Here is a 13,707-nt window from a genome sequence, read left to right as displayed (position 1 = left end):
TAGCTACCTGTGGATTCCTCACCTAATCAATTCTCCCCCATGCGTAGCATTTGACGGAAACTTCTCTCTCTAGCTCTGCACGTCGGCGAGGACGTCACAATTGCCCGACTCCACGCGGTTCCGTGTGACGTCATTGTGGCAATAAGAGGTCCTCGCCGCTGTGCTGACGTCAGTTCACGCCACTTTTGACATGCCTTTGAAACATATAAAGAACATCAACAATCTACACCCTTTAAGATTAACAAGAATAAAAACTTTATAGAGAATCTTCATATAAAAACTTTAGCACAATTCTTTAAAAAAGGGCGCATACCATCATGAATGGTTTGCAAACTTGATAATAACCTGAATTAGAACTATAAACATATATACATTTGTAGAAACATTGAAATTAAAGCACTGAAGTGCACACCCAAAGAGATCCTGGCATGACCAGACAGACTGCGGGGAGGTGGGAGGGACCGTGAGGAATCCATAGGTAGCTAATGTATCCACCAGAAAAAGCGTTACCAAAGGTAAGTAACTTGCTCTTCTAATGGATACAACTACCTGTGGATTCCTCACCTAAGGAATAGAGTCCCAAAGCAGTACCACCTCAGAGGAGGGTGTCCGTCTGGTCAAACCAGGAACTCCTGCAGCACCGACCACGCAAAATGACCATCCCTCCGCACCTCCGCATCCAAACAATAATGCTTCACAAAGGTCTGGAGGGAAGACCAAGTCGCAGCCTTATAGATGTCCACCATCGGAACACCTCTGGCCAAAGCTGATGAGGTCGACTTGGCCCTGGTGGAGTGAGCCCTGATCCCCTCAGGAGGATCCTTCTTTGCCAATGAGTAACATATTTTTATACAAAGAATGACCCACCTGGAGAGCGTTCTCTTGTGGACAGCCTTCCCCTTCCTCTTCCCCACGTATCCAATAAAGAGTTGTTCATCCAACCGGAACTCTCTCGTCCTGTCGACATAAAATCTTAGAGCCCTCTTGGTGTCCAGACGATGGAGTCTTTCCTCCCCCTTAGATGGATGGGGAGGAGGGTAGAACGTCGAGAGAGTTATGGACTGCCCCAGGTGAAACGGAGACACCACCTTGGGTAGGAAAGCTGCCCTGGTCCTCAAAACCACCTTCTCCTTATAGAAAGTGGTGAAAGGCGGGTGAGCAGAAAGGGCCTGCAATTCACTAACACGCCTATCCGACAATGGCTACCAAAAACACAGTCTTGAAAAACAAATACCTTAATGGGCAGGAATGAAGCGGGTGAGCCCATCAAAAAAGTCAACACCTAATTCAAGTCCCACTGCGGCATAATAAAAGGCCTGTGAGGAAATTTATTAGTAAGCCCCCTCAAAAATCGAACAACCAAAGGAGATTTGAATAAAGAGGGCTGATCTGGAAGATATAAAAAAAAGCAGAAAAAGCCGAAAGATAGCCCTTAACAGTGGCCACAGCACAACCACGCTGAGCCAATGACAATGCAAACAATAAAACATCAGAAAGATGGGCACTTAAGGGATCAATTTTCTTCTCTCCACACAGACGAACAAAATAGCCCACCTACTTGCATAGACCGACTTGGAGTGTCGCCTGGCCGATAAAAGAACGTCCACCACCACTGGTGGGAGAGAAAAGGAACTCAGGTTTCCCCGTTCAAACTCCAGACATGAAGGTGCAGGCTATGGAGGTGGGGGTGTAGAACCTGCCCCTGCGACTGCGAAAGGAGGCCTGCCCTGAGAGGGAGATGGAGCAGCGGGTACAGTGAGAGTCAGATAAGGTCTGCATACCACACCCTTCGTGGCCAATCTGGAGCTATCAGAATGACTTGGGCCCGGTCTTGGCGAATCTTCCTTAAAACCAGAGGAATCAAGGGTATGGGAGGAAACGCGTAAAGCAACTGGTCGCACCAGGACATCTGAAACGCGTCCCCCAACGCTCCTTGCATTGGATACTGAAGGCTGCAGAACGACTGTAGGAAGTTGGCTCTGTATGTACTATTTCAAAGTAAGAAATAGAATAGACAGAGTCCAAGGGTTCCCCTTAGAGGTAAGATAGTGGCAAAAAGAGATAATTCTAATGCTCTATTTTGTGGCAGTGTGGTCGAGCAGTAGGCTTATCAGAGGGTTGTGTTAAGCATTTGTTGTACACACACAGGCAATAAATGAGGAACACACAGGTTCAAGATTTACAATCAATACTTTAAATGAAAGGTACTTCACTCAGGTAGCAGAGGAACTTTGAATCAGCAAAATAGCATGTGCAGTTTTGGCAAAAATGGCAATAAGCTATTTTAAAACTAGACAGTGTTCCTGGGGGAGGTAAGTATTTGTTAGTTTTGCAGGTAAGTAAACCACCTACAGGGTTCACAGTTGGGTCCAAGGTAGCCCACAGTTAGGGGTTCAGGGCAACCCCAAAGTTACCACACCAGCAGCTCAGGGCCGGTCAGGTGCAGAGGTCAAAGTGGTGCCCAAAACGCATAGGCTTCAATGGAGAAGGGGGTGCCCTGGTTCCAGTCTGCCAGCAGGTAAGTACCCGCGACTTCGGAGGGCAGACCAGGGGGGTTTTGTAGGGCACCGGCGGGGACACACAAGTCAGCACAAAATGTACACCCTCAGCGGCACAGGGGCGGCCGGGTACAGAGTGCAAACAGGCGTCGGGTTTGCAATAGATTTCAATGGGAGACCCAGGGGGCTCCTCGGGGTAGCCACCACCTGGGCAAGGGAGAGGGCCACCTGGGGGTTGCTCCTGCACTGGAGGTCGGATCCTTCAGGTCCTGGGGGCTGCGGGTGCAGTGTCTTTACCAGGCGTCGGGTTCTTGGAAGCAGGCAGTCACGGGCAGGGGGAGCCTCTGGATTCCCTCTGCAGGCATCGCTGGGGGGGTTTCAGGGGGGGTCAACTCTGGCTACTTCGAGGGTCGCAGTCGCCGGGGAGCTCTCCCTGTAGTGTTGTTTCTCCGCAGGTCGAGTCGGGGGCGTTGGGTGCAGAGTGGAAAGTCTCACTCTTCCGGCGGTAAACGTGCAGTCCTTTAAAAGTTGTTTCTTTGTTGCAAGTTGTAGTTTCTTTGGAACAGGGCCGCTGTCCCCGGGAGTTCTTGGACCTTTTAGATGCAGGGTAGTCCTCTGAGGCTTCAGAAGTTGCTGGACCCTGGGGGACACATCGCTGTTGCAGTTTTTCTTGAAGTGGGGAGACAGGCCGGTATGGCTGGGGCCAAAGCAGTTGGTGTCTCCGTCTTCTCTGCAGGGCTTCAGGTCAGCAGTCCTTCTTCGTCTTCAGGTTGCAGGAATCTGTTTTCCTAGGTTCTGGGGGCCCCTACTCACTCAATTTAGGGGTGTGTTTAGGTCTGGGGGTTAGTAGCCAATGGCTACTAGCCCTGAGGGTGGCTACACCCTCTTTGTGCCTCCTCCCTGAGGGGAGGGGGGCACATCCCTAATCCTATTGGGGGAATCCTCCATCTGCAAGATGGAGGATTTCTACAAGTCAGAGTCACCTCAGCTCAGGACACCTTAGGGGTTGTCCTGACTGGCCAGTGATGACTCCTTGTTTTTCTCATTATCTACTCCGGCCTTGCCACCAAAAGTGGGGCTGTGGCCGGAAGGGACGGGCATCTCCACTAGCTGGAATGCCCTGTGGCGCTGTAACAAAGGGGTTGAGCCGTGGTTTACAGCTCCTGCAGGGGGAGGTGAGAAGCACCTCTACCCAGTACAGGCTTTGTTACTAGCCACAGAGTGACAAAGGCACTCTCCCCATGTGGCCAGCAACATATCTGGCAGGCTGGCAAAACTAGTCAGCCCACACTGGAAGTCAGGTATGTTTTCAGGGGGCATCTCTAAGATGCCCTCTGGGGTGTATTTCACAATAAAATTTACACTGCCATCAGTGTGCATTTACTGTGCTGAGAAGTTTGATACCAAACTTCCCATTTTTCAGTGTAGCCATTAGGGTGCTGTGGAGTTCGTGTATGACAGACACCCAGACCATGTACTCTTATGGCTACCCTGCACTTACAATGTCTAAGGTTTTGCTCAGACACTGTAGGGGCATAGTGCTCATGCACGTATGCCCTCACCTATGGTATAGTGCACCCTGCCTTAGGGCTGTAAGGCCTGCTAGATGGGTGACTTATCTATGCTATGGGCAGTGTGAGGTTGGCATGGCACCCTGAGGGGAGTGCCATGTCGACTTAGTCATTTTCTCCCCATCAGCACACACAAGCTGGCAAGCAGTGTCTGTGCTGAGTGAGGGGTCCCCAGGGTAGCATAAGACATGCTGCAGCCCTTAGAGACCTTCCCTGGCATCAGGGCCCTTGGTACCAGGGGTACCAGTTACAAGGGACTTACCTGGATGCCAGGGTGTGCCAATTGTGGAGACAAAGGTACAGGTTAGGGAAAGAACACTGGTGCTGGGGCCTGGTTAGCAGGCCTCAGCACACTTTCAAATCATAACTTAGCATCAGCAAAGGCAAAAAGTCAGGGGGTAACCATGCCAAGGAGGCATTTCCTTACAACGACAGACAGTGCGCATTCTTGAGTGGCAAACAGGTCTATACGGGGAAAACCCCACATCCGAAAGATGTAAACAACTAGATCCGGATGCAGACGCCACCCGTGGTCATCTGAGAAGAAGCGACTGAGTTTGTCCGCACATATGTTTTGGACCCCGGGCAAATGGTTTGCCACTACACAAAGCCGATGGTCCCAAGCCCATGACCAGAGTCGCAGAGCCTCTCTGCAAAGAAGGTACGACCCTACACCCCCCTGTTTGTTGATATACCACATCGCGGTCGTGTTGTCCGTCAGAATCTGAACTGACGGACCGCGAAGGGAAGGGAGGAAGGCGTTGAGGGCCTAACAAATCGCCCGCAGCTCTAGCAGATTGATATGAAACCTCTGCTCTACTGGAGACCAACGACCCTTGATCTCCAGATCCTCCAGATGAGCTCCCCACCCTAAGGTGGAGGCATCCGTTATCACCGTGGCCACCGGAGTTAGGGTGGAAGGCAGCCTTTCTCAAGGGAAGCCGTTTTCGCAGCCACCATCGGAGATCCGCTGCAGTGTCTTTGGAGATCTTTATCGACTCCCCGAGATCTCCTCTGTGCTGAAACCACTGCTTGTGGAGACACCACTGAAGAGCCCTCATATGCCAGCGTGCATGAGTGACCAACAGAATGCAAGAAGCAAACAGACCGAGCAAACAAAGGACCTTGAGGACCGGAACTACCGCTCCTTCTTGAAACATTGGAACCAACGCTTGAATGTCCTGTATCCGATGTGGCGGAGGAAAGGCTCGATTCAATGTCTTGTCCAGTACTGCCCCTATGAATAGGAGACGTTGAGAGGGCTCTAGGTGAGACTTGGGTACATTTATTGAAAAACCCAGACTGAACAACAACTGGGTTTTCAGCTGCAGATGATGCAACACAAGCCAGGGAGACTCGGCTTTGATCAACCAATCGTCCAGGTAAGGAAATACTGCTACTCCCTTCCTCCTGAGGTGTGCTGCAACAACCGCCATCACCTTCGTGAAGACATGTGGTGCGGAAGTAAGACCAAAGGAAGGACCGCTAACTGGTAGTGCTGCGATCCTACCACAAACCAGAGATCCGTCCTGTGCGACTTGAGAATGGGAATGTGAAAATGAGCATCCTGCAAGTCGACCGACACCATCCAATCCTCCTTGTCAAACGCCAAAAGCACCTGTGTTAGAGTCAGCATTTTGAATTTCTTCTGTTTGAGGAACCAATTCAAAATCCTCAGGTCCAAAATAGGTCTCAGATGACCATCCTTCTTGGGGATCAGGAAGTACCTGGAATAACACCCCTGACCCCTTTCTTGCTCTGGAACAAACTCCACAGCACCCTTCAATAATAGGGAGAGAACCTCCCGTTGTAACAGCAGGAGATGATCTTCTGAACAAAAGGAAGGACGTGGAGGGAAGGGAGAAGGAATCTCCTGAAAGGGAAGGGCGTAACCTTTTATCACCAAACTGATGACCCAAGGACTCCCATAAGAGGAGAAAAAGACAAAGCCTCCCGGAGAGGTATGAGAGACAATGGCAAGAGGACTAGGGCTGCTTTCCTTGAGTTAACCCTCTAGAGGAAGAGGAAGAGGACGGGTGCTGCTGTTGGGTGGCCCCTCTTGTGCGGACTCTACCCCGCCCCCTGTATGAACGATAAGGGAGGCTGGAGGACTGCTGCCCCAGCTGCTGTGATCTCCCACGAAAGGAAGCACCTCTTCCAAAAACACGCAGCCGTCTAAAAGATCGAAATGTGGTAGAAGCAGCCTGCAGACCCAAAGATCTAGCTGTGGCCATACATTCTTTAAAGCGCAGAGCCCGCTTTTGAAACAAACAGTTTTGCCCCATCAAAAGGCAGATCCAGTTACGTAGACTGGACGTCAGACGAAAATCCAGAAGTGTGTAGCCACGCATGCCGTCTGGAGGCAACGGAAGTCCCCATGGATCTTGCAATAGAGTCCGTGGTATCCAGCCCTGTCTGAATAACTTGCGTAGCCACCACCTGAGCGTCTGAAAGAAGACCACGCAAGTCCTGAGGCATGTCTGGAAGAACAGTCTTGGTCGCATCCATTATAGCATGGATATACCTGCCCAGAATACAAGTTGCATTGGCAGATTTTAGAGCCATGCTGCAAGATGAAAACACCTTCTTGGCCGATTGGTCCATCCGCTTCGATTCCCGGTCCGATGGTACTCCCGGAAATGAACCAGGGGCCGACCTCGAAGAGCAGGATGCTTGCACTACCAAGCTCTCTGGTGAAGGGTGTTTGGACAAAAACTCCAGGTCCCCAGGCGCAGATCTACAACGCCTGGCCACCGACCTACTAACAGCCAAAGAGGTGACTGGCTTCTTCCAAACCTCTTTGATCGGATCCATCAGGGCCTCATTAAATGGTAGAAGAGGATCCGCCCTGGCTGTAGCAGGATGCAACACCTCAGTCAAAAGGTTGGTCTTCACCTGTGCCGTCGGTAAGGGAAGATCCAGAAATGCTGCGGCTTTCCTAATAAGAGTGGTAAGAGGCTGCCCCCTCTGTATATTCACCCGGGGAGGCCAGGTCAGACCCTGGAGAGGTGTCAAGAACACTTGCTGTGTCCAACCCAGGGAAGTCACCCTGGGGATCAGTGATCTCCCCTTCTTCGAGGAATTGCTGCTGATATTCCCTCTCCTCTAAAAGTCTAAGGGCCTTTCAACGTGACCTCAACTTGGCCTCGAGCCCCGGCGTTGACATGGAGCGTAGCGACGTCGGTGAATGGCGCCGAGAAGGCGTCATGATAGGTTCTCCGGATCCACCGACACCGCAAATGGATCCATCGGCACCATGGATAAGGCACCCGCATTCGACCTCTCGGCACCATCACCTCCAACACCGAAGGTCTCTCCCTCCACGTCGAGGGCTGCGCTGTAGGCAGAGGGGCCTAACCTGGGTCTCCAGCCGAACAAAATGGCATAAACGGCGTCGGTTTATATGGAGCCGGTACGCCGAAATTGAAAGCCAGGGGACCAGCCGGCACACCACCTCCCGGAGCCATATTCAGAAAAAACTGAAACATGGCATTAAGGAATGCCGCCGGATCCGTACCCGGAGCCGGGAACGAAGGATAAATCTGTGGAGCTGGAGCCGGGCTGGACTCTTCAGGTTGCACCGGCGAAGCCAGATGACTTTGAGGCTCCACGACTTCAAAGACTGACTGCGCCGGGGACATCTGCGGTGTCGCAGGTTGAGGGGACACCGTCGGACTCACTTCCCAAGACTTGCGGCACCGGGACGATGGAGACCTCGACACTGACAGACGTCGGGAGTCACGATGACGTTGCTTCTTATGGGACGATTTTCCAGAAGAGGACCGATGGTGCCGCTTCCTCTCCTTCTTGGACCTCGCCAAGAAAAGCTTTGCCTCGCGTTCCTTCAATGCCTTCGGATTCATCTTCTGGCAGGATCCGCATTCTTGGACGTCGTGATCGGAACTGAGGCACCAAAGACAATTGTTGTGTGGATCAGTCACAGACATGCAGCCTCCACATTCCCTGCAGGGCTTGAAACCCAACTTCTTTGGAGCTGACATCATGTAAATACACAAAGTATCCCTTCCGAAGAGCTAACGATACAGGTAACAGAAAAGTAACAGTTATCGAAGGAATGGAAAAAAGGGAACGGACGTCATCGAGGATCTCTTTTTGCCACAATGACGTCACACGGAGCTGCGTGGAATCGGGCAATTGTGACGTCCTCGTCGACGTGCAGAGCTAGAGAGAGAAGTTTCCGTCGAATGCTATGTATGGGGGAGAATTCATTAGTTGAGGAATCCACAGGTAGTTGTATCCATCAGAAATCTTATTCACCACACAAAATTTAAAAAATGTGCCTTGTAAGGACTGAAATATATTTTGAAATCTGTGTAAGGTTCACTTATTTGTTATTTCATTGTTGTGTTAGAAAAAAAGCCCGACATCTTACAAACTTTCATTTCACACGGGTTGCACGGTATGATTTTCACACAGTTCACTTTTTTTTTAAAATCCTTGAATTTCACTGAGAAAAAGAAAAGTAAATGTTTCAAGACAAACTGACTTTTGACCTCTGTCTCTGAAAGCAGAGCAAACGTGACAAGATAAATACAAGATTTAAAGGCATCTATATTGCTTGCCAGAACAGGCGAGTAGGCTGTAAAAACAATTGTTCATGATGAAATCTCATTTGCCATAATCAGTGGGCAAGTAGATATCTTGAGGCCTGCTTCAGGAGGTTGCTGCTTGGGCAAGGTATTAAAGATCTTAATGCAAAGCATGACCCATTTAGACTAGGTCTGCTTCTGCACTGATCTACATTTCTTCGTAACAAGAAACCCCACAAAAAATTGGTAGTCCACAAGGAACTCTCATGTGCATACAAGGTAGAACACAATGCTCTTTTTGGATCCAGGGGCTAGAGTTGCTCCACTTCTTTAGAGGGATGTGGGGGAGTGTAAAAGGTAAGCAGTGTGACAGATTGGCCTACGTGAAATAGAGTGACCAGTTTCGTGATAAAGGAGGATCTTGTACGAAGCACCACTTTGTCAGGATAGATCGAGAGGTAAGGCGGCTTCGATGACGAGGCATGCAGCTCACTCACTCTTCAAGGAGATAGAATTGCCTGAGAAAAGCTATTATTTTTTTGTAGGGAGCCTGAATGGACAATTGCGGAAAGGCTGGAACGGAGCACACGTTAAGAATGTTAAGAGCAGATTGAAGTACCACTTAGGAATAATTAATTTGGAAGTAGGAAAAAGATGGACAAGAGCTTTTTGCAACATATTTACAATAAGGGACTTGGAAAGGGATGTGGCAGAAAGAGCCGAAAGATATACTTTAATAGTGCCCAGAGCAGAGTCCTGCTGGGCAAGGGAGAGAGTGAAGAGGAGGACTGGGGAAAGGGGAGCAGAGAGGAGATCAAAGTCTTTTTCTACACATTATACCACCAATTTTGTACAACATCACGCATACACTGTCTTGGAGTGAAGCCTGGCTGCCATTATCACGTAGCAGACTTTGGGAAGAAGGTTGATATCTCAACTGTAATCCTCTGTCTCCATGCAAGGAGGCAAAGACTGGCTGCTGCAACAGAGGATACACCTGAATTGGTGGCAAATCTGCTGACGTGCATTCTCGGCGAATGCTAACTGATGTAATCAAGACTCTCACCATTGTTGAAATTGAACTTGCGCCCCCTCTAGGTAGAGATGCTGTTCACGATCCTTTAGACCTTGACGGTTGAGTTACTCGGCCCTGGCATTCAGAGAGCCCTCCACCACCTGGATGCCCATGGTGTTAAGAAGGCATATTAGGAGGATTTAGAGACTGCAGCTGTCAGGGGGTGGCACACTTAACAGACTGCTGACCGCCAGACCCACAAGGTCTCTGGGTACCGCGCTCTTAGCCAGAGAGGCTGGGAAGCACACACAGCGCAGTGGTTGGGAGGAAATTTGCACAGCTGGAACCCCCTTCTGTAGCCACGTCAGAGGATTGAGAGCGACTTGAGGCCATAGAATGGCCAAGGACTTGGGCTTAGCCCGACTGTCCTTAATGCACTCATGCTTCAAATCATCTCCCTGACACCCGCACCTTTTACTTTTGCTTCGAAAGTGTGAAAACTGAATTACTAACCAAGTTATTGAAAAAGGGCATGGGACACAATATCTTGCATAACGTTTATTTTCACATCTTATAGTAAATATGTGAAACCATCACAATGCAAGATAATGTCCTGTATCCATTTTTCAAAAGTATTGGTTAAGATAGAAGTTACTAATTGAGTTTGCATATTATCAAAGCAATTAGAAATGTTATTGAATAAGTCCCACATGGCATTTGTTTGACTTATTACACAGACTGTGGTTCTTGTGGTCAATCAGGGTTGTCCTTGTTTACTATACATATGTTCTCTAAAAATAACTTAAAAATTGTGTCAAATCTTTAAATGTTTTGCCACATAAGGTACTCTGTGACAACATGGCATATGTTCCATCCGCCATTATGTGCACTGTGGGCACTATATTCCACTTGTCAATCGGCAAACCGCAGACCTAGCATGTTCTGACATCAGATAAAGGTGTCAAGTAGGCCATAAACAATTCCATGATTGCATGGCAAAGTAGTGGCTCATGGAAGGTAGGTATCAATACACAGACTTTTGAAAGGTTTCCCTAATGGAAGGTAAACCTCAGTCAATTTTGAAGTACTTAACTTTTGTATGATACAACAAGATACAAGTAGGAAAAAATACAGGTCTGGTTGAGATGGGAACTGGGGGCAGCAAACAATACTCTAAGCCTTTTCCCCTGCTTAGGTCAGACTTTAGAATGACAACATGGTTGAGCCTTTTTAGGCGTTTCAGGTATGAAATCACAAAGTGTCCTTTCCACCCTTGCTACGTTCTCCAGAACATATGAAGTGGAGGCTGCTGCTTCTGTAACAGTAAGACTTTCAATGACAGGCAAATGAAAGTGAAGGAAAAACACGAGACTTCATGTGGTTTCTGATGATAAACAAAATATGCAGTGTACTTTACCCTCTGGACTCAGAGGATAAACGATTTCTAGTGCCAAGAAGTTTTATGACTCACATTGTATGGCTGAAAAAACTGGTTCTTATACAGTCCGCGTAATGAAATCAGGTGATCAGAAGATGAGCTGGAATCCAAAAGGCACCTAACAGTGAGCTGTAGCCTCGGAGTTCTGAGCAGTATCCACCAAATGATAGGGAGTAAGAACCGCAAGTCCTTAGGATTCACAAAACCTATCGGTCCTTGAGGTGGGCAGAAGACTTTAGTATGAGTGTGAACCTCTGGGGCCATGTGTAGAAAGTTGGCTCTGTATATACTATTTCAAAGTCTGAAATAGTGTGCACAGAGTGCAAGAGTTCCCCTTAGAGGTAAGATTGTGGTAAAATTAGATAATACTAATGCTCTATTTGTGGTAGTGTGGTCGAGCAGTAGGCTTATCAGAGGGTAGGGTTAAGCATTTGTTGTACACACAGGCAATAAATGGGGAACACACACAAAGACTTACTCCAGTCCAATAGCTTTTTATATTGAAAAATATATTTTCTTAGTTTATTTTAAGAACCACAGGTTAAAGATTTACAGTTTACAGATTCACAGATTTACAGTTGCCAGGGAAGGTCTCTAAGGGCTGCAGCATGTCTTGTGCCACCCTGGGGACCCCTCACTCAGCATATGCCCATTGCTTCACAGCTTGTGTGTGCTGGTGGGGCGAAAATGACTGTCGACATGGCACTCCCCTCACAGTGCCATCCCAACCTCACACTGCCTGTGGCATAGATAAGTCACCCCTCTAGCAAGCCTTACAGCCCTAAGGCAGGGTGCACTCTACCACAGGTGAGGGCATAAGTACTATGGCCCTACAGTGGCCAAGCCAAACCTTAGACATTGTAAGTGCAAGGTATCCATAAGAGTATATGGTCTGGGAGTTGTTCAAACACGAACTCCACAGTTCCATAACAGCTACACTGAAATCTGGGAAGTTTGGTATCGAACTTCTCAGCACAATAAACGCACACTGATGCCAGTGTGCAATTTAATGTAACATACACCCAGAGGGCATCTTAGAGATGCCCCCTGAATGCCAACCCGACTTCTAGTGTAGGCTGACCAGTCCCTGCCACAAACCAGACAAGTTGATGGTCACATGGGGACCCTGTACTGGTGGAGGTGCTTCACACCTCCCCCTGCAGGAACTGTAACACCTGGCCTTGAGCCTCAAAGGCTCACCCCTTTTGTTACAGCACCACAGGGCATCCCAGCTAGTGGAGATGCCCGCCCCTCCGGCCACTGCCCCCACTTTTGGCGGCAAGGCTGGAGGAGATAATGAGGAAAACAAGGAGGAGCCACCCACCAATCAGGACAGCCCCTAAGGTGTCCTGAGCTGAGGTGACCCCTGCCTTGAGAAATCCTCCATCTTGAGTTTGGAGGATTCCCCCAATAGGATTAGGGATGTTCCCTCCTCCCCACCGCGAGGAGGAACAAAGAGGGTGTAGCCACCCTCCAGGACAGTAGCCATTGGCTACTGTCCTCCCAGACCTAAACACACCCCTATATTCAGTATTTGGGGGCACCCCAGAACCTATGAAACTAGATTCCTGCAACCTAAACCAAGAAGGACTGCTGACCTGAAGCCCTGCAGAGAAGACGGAGACAACAACTGCTTTGGCCCCAGCGACGCATCCGACAGGGACCAGCAACCTCTGAAGCCTCAGAGGACTGCCCTGAACCAAAGGACCAAGAACCTCCCTTGAATAGCGGACCTGTTCAAAACCAGCTACTTCTTTGCAACAAAGAAGCAACTTTTAAAGACTGCGCGTTTCCCGCCGGAAGCGTGAGACACTACACTCGGCACCCGATGTCCACGGCTTGAGATCCAGAGAACCAACACTACAGGGAGGACTCCCCGGCAACTGAAAAGCCTGTGAGTAGCCAGAGACTGCCCCCCCCGATTCCCACAGCGATGCCTGCAAATAGAATCCAGAGGCGCCCCCTGACCGTGACCTCTAACAAGGGACCAGACGCCGGGAACCAACACTGCACCTGCAGCCCCCAGGACCTGAAGGAACGGACCTTCAGCGCAGGAGTGACCCACAAGCGACCCTCTGCCTTGCCCAGGTGGTGGCTGTCCTGAGAAGGACAACATCTGGTGCTCTACAAAGCACCCCCCTGGTCTGCTCCCAAGGATGCAGGTACTTAACTGCTGGCAGACTGGAACTGGAGCACCCCTGTTCTTCCTAGGCGCCTATGTGTTTTGGGCACCACTTTGACCTCTGCACCTGACCGGTCCTCAGCTTCTGGTGTGGTAACTTTGGTGTTGCCTTGAACCCCCAACGGTGGGCTTCCTATGGCCCAGAACTGAGACTTGTAAGTGTTTTACTTACCTCCTAATCTAACCTTTACTTACCTCCCCCAGGAACGGTTTTATTTTTGCACTGTGTCCACTTTTAAAATAGCTTATTGCCATTTTTACAAAGACTGTACATGATATTGTGTTTATTGAAAGTTCCTAAAGTATCTAAGTGAAGTACCTTGCATTTAAAAGTGTTTGATGTAAATCTTGAACCTGTGGTTCTTAAAATAAACTAAGAAAATATATTTTACAATATAAAAACCTATTGGCCTGGAGTAAGTCTGAGTGTGTGTTCCTCATTTATTGCCTGTG

Source organism: Pleurodeles waltl, chromosome 1_1, assembly GCF_031143425.1.
Source record: "Pleurodeles waltl isolate 20211129_DDA chromosome 1_1, aPleWal1.hap1.20221129, whole genome shotgun sequence".
NCBI classification, from domain to species: domain Eukaryota; kingdom Metazoa; phylum Chordata; class Amphibia; order Caudata; family Salamandridae; genus Pleurodeles; species Pleurodeles waltl.
This window is presented reverse-complemented; position numbering follows the sequence as displayed.